Source organism: Rattus norvegicus, chromosome 4 (assembly GCF_021556685.1).
Source record: "Rattus norvegicus strain SHRSP/BbbUtx chromosome 4, alternate assembly SHRSP_T2T, whole genome shotgun sequence".
Classification (NCBI taxonomy): Eukaryota; Metazoa; Chordata; class Mammalia; order Rodentia; family Muridae; genus Rattus; species Rattus norvegicus.
Genome location: NC_141537.1, coordinates 66,856,182 through 66,868,780, shown reverse-complemented (window position 1 = coordinate 66,868,780; position 12,599 = coordinate 66,856,182). Strand labels below are relative to the sequence as shown.

Sequence of the window (12,599 nt, the reverse complement as noted above, 5' to 3'; positions counted from 1 at the left end):
CTGCCTCTCTGAAGGTTCAGCTCTCCCTCCCACGGGATTTGGGTGCAGAGAACTGTTTATCCAGTCTGTTTCCTTCAGATTCTGGTGGTGTCTCAGGCAGGGGTCCTGCCGCTCCTGGGCCCTCCCCCACGGGAGCCCAGAGGCCTTATAGAGTTTCCTCTTGGGCCAGGGATGTGGGCAGGGGTGAGCAGTGTTGGTGGTCTCTTCAGCTCTGCAGCCTCAGGAGTGCCCACCTGACCAGGCGGTTGGGTCTCTCTCTCACAGGGTCTGGGGGCAGAGAAGTCTTAGGATTCTTGATGTCCTGAAGCTTATGTGAACTTCGATGAACAAAAGGATATATGTTAGTATTTACCATTGTATTGAAATCCATATTTTAGGAATATAGTTAACAGGTGTCTGTTGGACAACAAGAGTAGATCCATACCTTTAAGACCTAGTAAAAGCTATAGCTTTGAGTTAAAATGCACAGAACATTTTTTTCCTCAATCCAGAAGGCTATACATACAAATTGAACAGAGTTTTTTTTGTTGTTGTTGTTGTTTTGGTTTTGGGGTTTTGGGTTTTTTTGCATGATGAGAAGCATCTTTAAGTTTATATTCAGAAGACAACTAAAGGGAAATTAAAATCTTGAGTTTGTGACTAAATCGTAAAGTGCCAGTGTTCCATTAGCAACGGAACTCCATTGATCAATGTTAAAATTCTAAACTTTGAACATTTCCCATTTTTATCTCTATAAATCATTATATCTCTATAACTTGCACTTATATACCTTAAAACATCATCTTAGACCCTCCAACATTTATAACTTGCACCAACTTTAAACATCTTTACTTGCATTTACCAACTTTAAACATCTTTCATCTGAAGCATATTTTATTTCTAAATCATCATCATCCAAGTTCTTTTACATCCTCCAACTTTCATCACTTGCATTTATCAATCTCAAACATTTTCTATAAACTTTTTTTTCTTAGACCTTAGCCTGCTGGGTTGGATCATAACTCACCTATGGGCACTCTGAATGCTGCTTCTCGATTCACATCAGCTCCTCAACCTTCCCTGCATCCTGATGCCACTGTCTAGAAGACCCCCACCCCTACCCCACCCCTGACAGGGGCCACCGTGACCCAGCTTCTAGACTGCTTACTTTCACATTCCTTCTTCTTCAACAAAGTATCCCCAGATGAGGTTGCTTTCCTGAAACTCAGATCTCACTCTCAGATCTAGGGTTCAAACTATCTCTAATCAGCGTCCAAAGACTAAAGGTATATATAGACATTTTACGTAGCCCATGCCCATCACAATACTTTTGAGTTCTTCAACTTTTTTCCAGGTTACTAAATATACTGTACCTCAGGAAACCAAGAATAAACTTCAACAAAATCTAAAAAATTATGTAATTTCTGTTGCCTTCCTTTAGCAAAGCACATTATGCATTCTCACAGAAAGCATATGGTTGTTCCCATTTTTTCTTCTCTGTCTCTCTCTCTCTCTCTCTCTCTCTCTCTCTCTCTCTCTCTCTCCCTCTCTCTCTCTCCCTCTTCCCTTCCCTCTCCCCCTTCCCCTCCCCCTTCCCCCCTCCCCTTCTCTTTCCCCCTCCCCTCCCCGTCACTCTCTTTTACTTTTTTTTAGAGCTCCCTTACTTTTTCTGAGCTCTCTTATCTATGTTTTCTTATGTCCTTTACTACCAAGGAATACTCAATGCACTAAGCTCCCTTTTTCCAAACTCACTTGTCTTTTCTCCCCGAGCACTCACTTTTTCCATGCTATCCTTCACTTTGGCCCCCATAGCCAAGCACTGGACACCATTCTGCTGGAGGCTGCCAGCCAGTCACTGTGAAAACCTCAACTCGGGGAGTGAGGATGATTTTTAAAAGGCAGAAAGAAGATATAAGGGACCGATAAGGGAGGGCGGTTAGTCAACACCATGCCAGGCACAAGTGTGTTTTATTGGTGTCTTTTAAAGGCAAGCAACACAAAGCATGACCAAATACAAGAAGTTAAACAATGACCATAAATGCTTATGTGGTGAGTTTATGGTATGCAGTATCTATGTTTGACTAAGGCCATTTCCTTCAGTTTAGGACAGTCTCTCAAGGACATATGCATAAGTGGAGAAACTTGGCAGGGTATAATGCATGTCTTAATTAAAAGCAAAGACAGATTTGGCAGACTCATTCATGATTAATCACAAGTAAGAAGTCAGTCAAACTTAACTCCAGATGTGCTCCCCTCCACTGTGTGTATATGTGTGTGGAGTGTGTGTATGTAAATATGTATGTGTACACGTATGTATATGTATATATGTATCTATATCTCATACATACATTTTATATATAACGTATACATATATGTATGTATATGTGTGTATATATATATACATATATATATATATATATCCAGAACCATGCACACTAACATACAATTTAAATGTAAACTTTGATAGTGTACTGGCTTAGGTACTAGGTACAGTGCTGAATAGTGCACAGGGTTAGGTAGAGTGTTTCTGGGTAGTGGTAGCACACACCTTTAATCCCAGCATTAGGGATGAAGAGACAGGTGGATCTCTGAGTTTGAGGTAAGTCTGGTCTATAGAGCAAACTTCAGGACAGTCAAGGCAATACAGAGAAACCCTGTGTCAAAACTGCCTCCTACTATTAAACATGTAGTGTACAGGTTTAGGTAGAGTCCTGGGATGCTGTTCCCTATTGAGTTTTTGCCTTCAGTCATGCTGGAGACAACTCAAGTGTAAAAAAGACAAGATTGCTGCTGTGAAGATGAAAGGACCCTTCAAAACTCCAGATAATGAGAGTCTGTGAAGGATCTACTACCTTCCATGGACACCATGGGCTGACAGTTATCACTGGCTTGGGGTACAACAGCAGAGCACATGTCTGTGGTACAGGCTGGGTGTCATCATCCCTTGGGCTCACTTTTTGGTGAATTGTGGGCACCATCTCCCTGAGTCCTTATTTGGAAAATTCCTTGGCACACATCCCTCTGATACTGACTACAGCCATTTCTACTGTTATAGCAATGGTCCTGTAAAAGGTCACTTCAAGAACCACTTTGTCTCTCTTACTCTTTATCACCCTCCACTTCCTAGTAGAACACACCAAGGTTAAAACAGAACTTTAAACAAGGAATTCTGTATTTCACTCACCATAAAGCACTAACCTCCCTGCACATCTGCAATTTTTTCTGGATCCCAGCCCACCCCTGCATACACAGAGGTCCCTCACATCAATGCCATAGACTTCACCATAACAATTAACTTTTATATGATATAACAGAGGCCTGGCCACACTTCTGTCTAGCTTCTTTCCCACACTGTGCTGAGCACTGTCCTAGCAATTGGGAGGCTGTTCATGTGGTGAGGGTGTCATCTTATTAACACAACCTAAACATAAAATTTTACCCTGTCTCATGTAAGAGTGTGGGGTTTTTTAGAGGAAGATATGTGATATCATTCAATATCACCTACCTGCACTTTCACACATATGGATGTGAACCTGCAGACATGAGCACACATACAAATGGAAAACATGCATATTAGTATAGAATGTGAGGGGAGGGTGTTGCCATGATGTTTCCTGTGATAGTGACATTGATGTTTGTGCCATATTGTGGCAGCTCTCTGAGTACAAATGAAAAGATTGCTACCACCAGGGACAGAAGTCCTCGGGCAAGATCAAACACCAGCATTGATTATCACAATGTATCAGATTGCAGGCAGAGCCCAGCTTGTGAGGTGCAGGTGTCCTGGGAACACCTGATTTTACTTGTCCCAACCTCAGTGGGCCTTTTACTTGAGTAACTGTGACAGTGAATGACCAGGCTGTCCTGTCATGTTCAAAGCCTTCTGTCCCCATGTGCTTATAGTTTACACCATGGTGGGTTGGGTTTGTTATTCCTGTTCTGACCTGAGACTCTGTGAAGTCTGTGCTTTCCATGTGCTGGAACTGCATGCGCTCAACCACCAAGTTTCCATTCTTCCTCACGAAGGGATGGCAGATATAAACCATGGCTGATACCCGTCGATCATGATGCTGGGCACCCATGCCCGTTGGCTATTGTGCACTCTCTGTAGTGACCCAGAATGCTGTAAAGTGCAGTGGTTAATTGAGAAAAACTTTAAACCTTTGGCTGAATTATCCAAGCTCTGTCCTTGGAGACAGTTTTTGGCTTGAGGTTGTTTTATGGGAGTCACAGTGTGTGAGAAGTCAGAGTGACTGATGTAAGGACAGATTTTTACAGCAGTTGAAAGTGTAAGTACAGTCATGTCCTGAGCTTTGCCATATGTTGTCTGCAGCATAGGATCATTTTGGCTCTAGCTGGCTGTCCACTGTGGAACACAGCTATCTATGGCAATACTTGTGAGCACACAAAATTGTATCATTTATTTCTGTGAGAAACTGTCACCCTCTTCCCAAAACATCACCCTATGTTTGGGATGAAAGAACAAATTCTGGCCATACCTGACTAATGAGAACTTGAAAGGGAATTAATTTTAAAGTCACTTGCACTAGCAGCATCAAAGGGTTCAGTGATGTATTAATTCTATAAGAAAAACACATATGTGGTTAAGGCTCACTAATGACCCATGAGTTTGCTTCACAAAGACAGGAACACATTTATGCCACCTTTCTTTTCTTTTTTGGAGCTGGGGACCGAACCCAGGGCCTTGCGCTTATGCCACCTTTCAACCTGCTTAATCTCTCCCAGGACCTATAGTTTTGAGTCTCTGGCAGTAGAAGTAGTGTGAACCAGGCTGCCTATTGGTTCCCGATGGGGATTCAGATCGTCCACTGCCCTTTCCATTCTCACATAGAACCCAAGTACTGCTTTAGAAACTTCATCTTCTAGAAAAGGCCTTGGTACTCTGCACACCTATATTAAAACTGACACATAGGTCGCATGGTCATTGGAACAGTGAACAAGAATAACAGACCCATCACCAGGAAACACAATAGAAGCACAAGTTGCTCCCGTTCTTGTGTAGACCATGTTCAGCAGTTGCTGAAACCTTCCCTGCATCTAGATTTGTTTCCCACTGTGTAGTTGCTTTTGGTCCATCCTATTCACCAGCAGATAGACACTTGGTGGTTCCCATTTCTTGGCTATTGTGAATGGCACTGCTGTGACATTGTGTCCTTTGGATCTGTGCCCTTGAGTGTGATTGCTGGATCTCTTGAAACCTATGTCATTGTTTCACAAAGAACTTCAATTTCCTCCCATCATATATCAGGATATTCATGTGTATAATTTCTGTTACTATTCATCAGTGAAAATTGTTTTAAAAATTAAATAAAAGATTGCAATATAGCTATGAGCTCTGGTTGAGTAGCTCACTGGACTCATGGGTAAACCAACTACTATTATGCTAAATGGATAGAGTATGAAACTGCCTCCAGATTTCTATTTATACACATAAATTAGTGCAGCTCTCTGACCTTATCGATTGTGTGTGTGTGTGTGTGTGTGTGTGTGTGTGTAGGTGTAGGTATAGGGAAGGGTGGCTAACAGAGAAACTCACAATTTGAAAAATTGCCTGTGGAATGCTCAGCTACTAATGGAACTTCTTTATCACCCCTCTTCCCAGTGATCAGGGACCACTATTGAATAAAATCAGAGGGATTGTAAGAGGCAGATGTCAGAGAGGAGCAGAGTGGAGTAGCACCTTCTGCATCTGAGTAGATTGCTGCACTCAGGAACTCACTGCATCTTGGTTACTGACATAAGACCTATACAAGCTCAAAACAGTTGACATTCCAGCATTGAGGGTAGAAGGGCTCATGAGCCCTAATTGCTACCTGAGAAGCTGTGGACAGTGGATGGTTTCTGCTGAAGGTGTGAGTGGGATTTGTTTTTGTTGTTTATGTAGTCCTAGTAGTAGACAGTTAATATCTCTCAACAATTTAAAAAAATCATTAAGAGTTTGTAATTGATCTCTTCTGTTTTGTACATTCAGTGGTTAATTTTTCTGTAAACCTATTTTATATCCTAAATAATTGATAGAATCTCTCTTTGTATTTATTTTTCATGAGAAATTTGTAATCCACAGCGAGGCAAAATTCTCTTTTCATCGTCGTCTTCTTCTCCTCCTCCTCCTCCTCTGCTTCCTCCCCCTCCTCCTCTTCCTCCTCCCCCCTCCTCCTCCTTCTTCAGTATTTGCATCTGAGTCAGCCAGTAAGATATCATCCATATAATGATGACTTTGAGATTGAGGAAACAGTTTATGAATTATTTCTCACGTTGTTGTACAAAGTATTGGCACAGGTAGAGCTGTTTAATAATCCTTGTGGTAAGACTTTATAATGATACCTCTTTGTTTGGCAGCTACTATTATAAGTAGGTCCCGAGAAAGCAAACCTTTCCATACCATGCTCGTCCAAAGGGGTTGTGAAAAGCAATCTTATAAATTCATTAGTATCATAGGCCATGAGTTAGGTAAAAAAAAAAAAAAAAAAAAAAAAGGAAATGGGATCCTAGGGTGAAAAGAGTCCATTGATTGAATCATCTTATTTATGGCTTTGTTAACATCCTCCATTTTCCTGTTTCTTTTTTATAACAAACATGAGAATTCCATGGGCAGGTAGATTCTTCATTGTTGAGCATTTAGCTGCGCCTGTACCAGCTATTTTAGTACTTGTAATTTTTCTGATGTTAAAGACCATTGTTCCACCAACACAGGTTTGTCAGTTAGCCATTGTAAAGGTAGAGTAGCTGGTGGTTTTGAAAGACTAACACATGTTGTGTCCTGCTTATGGACAACCTGGATGCTCTGTGACTATTCTTGACAATACATTTTAGTATTTTACTCAGAAGCATTCTTTATTTTATGGTTTATTTCTGAGATTGAAGTAATGCTAATCTATGTTTTCCATTGCTGCAATAAATCACATCCCCATATATTCATGGCTGTATAAGCCACACATGGCTTTAATTTTCCTAGTTGTCCTATTGGCAAATACATTCATCGCATTGTTTAGCCTGATACTTCTTTCTTGATATGTCTCCTATCAGAGTAGCATCATAACCATGAAATCTAATATCAGTCATACTTCTAATCCATTCATCTATTGGTGATGATCTTGCCTTTACAGATCTAATCACCCTTTTGCATTCTGACTTAGCATTTTCCAAACCCAAAGTTCTGGTTAATATTTGTCTGACTTCTAAATTCGATATTACAAATTCTATTTACAAATGAAATCAATCTTTGAAAGTTCCTATCTCTAGAAGCTGAATATTTTCCTTCTGAAGAGGCCAAGATTGTGGTGAAATTATTGCTACATCTGTTCCTGTTACTTTAACCCTTCAATTTCAGTGCCATTTATTTGTATTTGTAGCTTTGGCCTCTGGTCTTTTATAGCAGTTTGCCAAAATACTTGGTTTTTGATTTCTCCTAAAGAATTGTTTTATCCTTGACTATATCCAGAGCAGTATTGTTCTTAACAACAGGCATTAAATCTTTCAATTGCTCTGTGGATGAGTTTTTTCAATGCTGATGAGGAATGATTGAATCAAATTTGATATTGGAGCCTTTGGGAGGCCCCTTAGGGCATTTCTCATTAGCAAAGGGTTACCTTTGCTGTCTCTTGTTGATCTGCATTTATTGGTCCAATGCTGGCCTTTACCACATCTTCTGCATACTCCAGAAGACTGGAGTCTTCTAGTTTGATTGTCCCTTTAAAAAACATTTCTAGAAATTCCTTGCCTATAATTCCTCTTCAAATGACTTTGATTACTACAATTAAAACATTTAGCATTTTGATTTTTCTTAAACTTTTAGAAATTACCTCTCCTATCAGAGTAGCATCATAAACATGAGATCCAATATTAGTCATACTTCTAATCCATTCATCTATTGGTGATGATCTTGCCTTTACAGATCTAATCACCCCTTTGCATTCTGACTTAGCATTTTCCAAAGCCAAAGATTTGATTAATATTTGTCTAACTTCTAAATATGATACTACTTTATTTACAGATGAAATTGATCTTTGAAAAAAGTCAGTGAAGTCTTCAATTGGACCTAGTATAATTTTAGTAAACAACTCAGACCTCTTTCTTGATTGTTTAACTTTGTACCAAGCATTTAAAGCTGCTAAATGGAATAACCAAGATGTGATCATCAAACTCAAGCTGGCTTTGTAACTCAGCATATTGATCTTCACCTAGCAACTGATCTTGGAAAATATTAATACCTCTAGCCCTATTTCATTGTTCTATGGTCTTAGCTTCCTCTTTCCACCATATGCATTGCACCATGGTAACAGAGGACCAGCTTCCAATATTTCTGTTGCCAAGTCTTTTCAGTTTGGGGGAATAATTCTGTTCTGAATTGTCCATGAATTTGATATCACATAGGGTGAATGCATACCATATAAAATGATATCTTCCTTGAATCTCCTCAAATCTAATATGCCAACAGGATTCCATTTTTTTTAATAACCTTTGGGGACTCTATCATCTCCTGGTAGGTCTTATATTGTAACTGAATAAACTAAGGAACGTTTTCTAACAAACTTGGGCCACCCCTCTTTAGTTTCGCCATGTAGTGATGCAATAGTTTCTTCTCTAAATTCTACCTTCTGTGTTCGATTATTTTTTTCCTAATTTTATTTATAAGTCTTTCTAAGGCTTATCTAAATCCCTCTGTCTGTGAGCATTTTTCTTATTTTCATTTATAAGTCTTTCTAGGGCTTGTATTTTATCAATCAATCTTTCATATATGGCATCAAAAAAAAAAAACAAAACAAAACCACTGTAGCTATTAAGGGTAAAATATGAATTACCAGACTGATAGTAATTATAATCATATTATATCAATCTCAATTAAGTCATTTATATTTTCATTTTCTGTTTCTATTTCAAACCATCTAAGTAGCACTATACAGGATTCTAGCACTTCATATTATGGTATTTTCCATCTTAACTCTCTCCTTGAGGACTTCCCATGTGACTTACATAATCTGTTGGTTTATCAGTTTGTCTGCAGCTGTCATGATTTCTCTCTCCATGTAGTCATGCCATGTGTTGGAGTACCAAATGTTGTTTTTTTTTTTAAATCTCAATCTTTCAATTTTACCAATGAAGACTTGGGAGCCAGATGTGTGAAGGCCTGCTAGCTCAGAGAAGCAGAGAAAGCACCCAAATGACCTTCCTCCTCAGATGTCCTAAAAGTACATTCTCTACAGAGTTTCAAAAACACTTCAAACTCAATGTCCCTTCTCCTACTTCCCATTTGTCTCTCTGTCTACCTTCTTGACTCCGTCTTTCTCCCTATGCTTTTGTCCTGTGTTCACTCCCTGTCAGCTATTTGCTCTGACTCTTGACTTATGGTTGACCCTATTTAATTCTGTTTACAATAAACAGAAAGCTCTTGGATTAAAGGTGTAAGCTATGGCTGAGCCATACCAAAACTAGTTTTTCCAGTAAACAACACAATCTTTTTTTTTGTTTGTTTGTTTGTTTGATTTTATTTTTACAGACAGGGTTTCTCTGTGTGTAGCCTGGGCTGCCCTAGAACTTGCTCTGTAGACTCATAGGAATCTGCCTGCCCCTGCCCCTGCCCCTGCCCCTGCCCCTGCCCCTGCCCCTGCCTCCTGAGTGCACTAGCACCAACGGCCCAGCTATAAAAACATATCTTTTTTTTTTTTATTAACTTGAGTATTTCTTATATACATTTCAAGTGTTATTCCCTTTCCCGGTATCCGGGCAAACATCCCCGTCCCCCCTCCCCTTCCTTATGGGTGTTCCCCTCCCAACCCTCCCCCCATTGCCGCCCTCCCCCCACCAGTCTAGTTCACTGGGGGTTCAGTCTTAGCAGGACCCAGGGCTTCCCCTTCCACTGGTGCTCTTACTAGGATATTCATTGCTACCTATGAGGTCAGAGTCCAGGGTCAGTCCTAAACAACACAATCTTATGGCTCCCAGTTCAATCAAATATCTTGCAACAACTATGTTACACAATCTGTGGTCAAAGATTGAAATCTGAGTTCTATCTCTAGCATTCTGTAGAAGCATGACATTCTGAACTCCAGAAAGAGGTTTCCTGATAAGGAAAAAAAAAAATAAACTCCAATGGGCCTGTCAATCAACCTGGGAGAAAAAAGTAATCTCAAGAAAGAGATATGTCTCAAAGACTTTAGAAAATATTCTAATGCCTTTGTAAGATCACCACAATGGTCGCTTTGGTCATGTCCACTCTCATCCCATGAATGTTTCTATCCTAGTGATCTCTCTATCACTTGTCCTGTCCCCACATAATCCTCCACAATAGCTCCTTTGGTCACTATTCACTCAAACCTTGGGGTTTTATTTATTTATTTTTTTTTTTTTTGCTTTTTTTTGATGGGGATTGCATTGAATCTGTAGATTGCTTTTGGTAAAATGGCCATTTTTACTATATTAATCCTGCCAATCCATGAGCATGGGAGATCTTTCCATCTTCTGAGGTCTTCTTCAATTTCTTTCCTCAGTGTCTTGAAGTTCTTATTGTACAGATCTTTTACTTGCTTGGTTAAAGTCACACCGAGGTACTTTATATTATTTGGGTCTATTATGAAGGGTGTCGTTTCCCTAATTTCTTTCTCGGCTTGTTTCTCTTTTGTATAGAGGAAGGCAACTGATTTATTTGAGTTAATTTTATACCCAGCCACTTTGCTGAAGTTGTTTATCAGCTTTAGTAGTTCTCTGGTGGAACTTTTGGGATCACTTAAATATACTATCATGTCATCTGCAAATAGTGATATTTTGACTTCTTCTTTTCCGATCTGTATCCCCTTGATCTCCTTTTGTTGTCTGATTGCTCTGGCTAGAACTTCAAGAACTATATTGAATAAGTAGGGAGAGAGTGGGCAGCCTTGTCTAGTCCCTGATTTTAGTGGGATTGCTTCGAGTTTCTCTCCATTTAGTTTAATGTTAGCAACTGGTTTGCTGTATATGGCTTTTACTATGTTTAGGTATGGGCCTTGAATTCCTATTCTTTCCAGGACTTTTATCATGAAGGGGTGTTGAATTTTGTCAAATGCTTTCTCAGCATCTAATGAAATGATCATGTGGTTTTGTTCTTTCAGTTTGTTTATATGATGGATCACGTTGATGGTTTTCCGTATATTAAACCATCCCTGCATGCCTGGGATGAAGCCTACTTGATCATGGTGGATGATTGTTTTGATGTGCTCTTGAATTCAGTTTGCCAGAATTTTATTGAGTATTTTTGCGTCGATATTCATAAGGGAAATTGGTCTGAAGTTCTCTTTCTTTGTTGTGTCTTTGTGTGGTTTAGGTATAAGAGTAATTGTGGCTTCGTAGAAGGAATTCGGTAGTGCTCCATCTGTTTCAATTTTGTGGAATAGTTTGGATAATATTGGTATGAGGTCTTCTATGAAGGTTTGATAGAATTCTGCACTAAACCCGTCTGGACCTGGGCTCTTTTTGGTTGGAAGACCTTTAATGACTGCTTCTATTTCCTTAGGAGTTATGGGGTTGTTTAACTGGTTTATCTGTTCCTGATTTAACTTCGATACCTGGTATCTGTCTAGGAAATTGTCCATTTCCTGAAGATTTTCAAGTTTTGTTGAATATAGGTTTTTATAGTAAGATCTGATGATTTTTTTAATTTCCTCTGAATCTGTAGTTATGTCTCCCTTTTCATTTCTGATTTTGTTAATTTGGACGCACTCTCTGTGTCCTCTCGTTAGTCTGGCTAAGGGTTTATCTATCTTGTTGATTTTCTCAAAGAACCAACTTTTGGTTCTGTTGATTCTTTCTATGGTCCTTTTTGTTTCTACTTGGTTGATTTCAGCTCTGAGTTTGATTATTTCCTGCCTTCTACTCCTCCTGGGTGTATTTGCTTCTTTTTGTTCTAGAGCTTTTAGGTGTGCTGTCAAGCTGCTGACATATGCTCTTTCCTGTTTCTTTCTGCAGGCACTCAGCGCTATGAGTTTTCCTCTTAGCACAGCTTTCATTGTGTCCCATAAGTTTGGGTATGTTGTATCTTCATTTTCATTAAATTCTAAAAAGTTTTTAATTTCTTTCTTTATTTCTTCCTTGACCAGGTTATCATTGAGTAGAGCATTGTTCAATTTCCACGTATATGTGGGCATTCTTCCCTTATTGTTATTGAAGACCAGTTTTAGGCCGTGGTGGTCCGATAGCATGTATGGGATTATCTCTATCTTTCTGTACCTGTTGAGGCCCGTTTTTTGACCAATTATATGGTCAATTTTGGAGAAAGTACCATGAGGAGCTGAGAAGAAGGTATATCCTTTTGCTTTAGGATAGAATGTTCTATAAATATCCCTTAAGTCCATTTGGCTCATGACTTCTCTTAGTCTGTCGACATCACTGTTTAATTTCTGTTTCCATGATCTGTCCATTGATGAGAGTGGGGTGTTGAAGTCTCCCACTATTATTGTGTGAGGTGCAATGTGTGTTTTGAGCTTTAGTAAGGTTTCTTTTACGTATGTAGGTGCCCTTGTATTTGGGGCATAGATATTTAGGATTGAGAGTTCATCTTGGTGGATTTTTCCTTTGATGAATATGAAGTGTCCTTCCTTATCTTTTTTGATGACTTTTAGTTTGAAATT

The 12,599-nt window shown here is 39.4% G+C and overlaps 1 long non-coding RNA gene across 1 annotated transcript in view; it reads left to right on the top strand.

The window, feature by feature from the left end:
- LOC147994807 (uncharacterized) overlaps positions 1 to 12,599 on the top strand; it is a 76,065-nt gene that overhangs the window by 43,905 nt on the left and 19,561 nt on the right. The window lies entirely within an intron of this gene.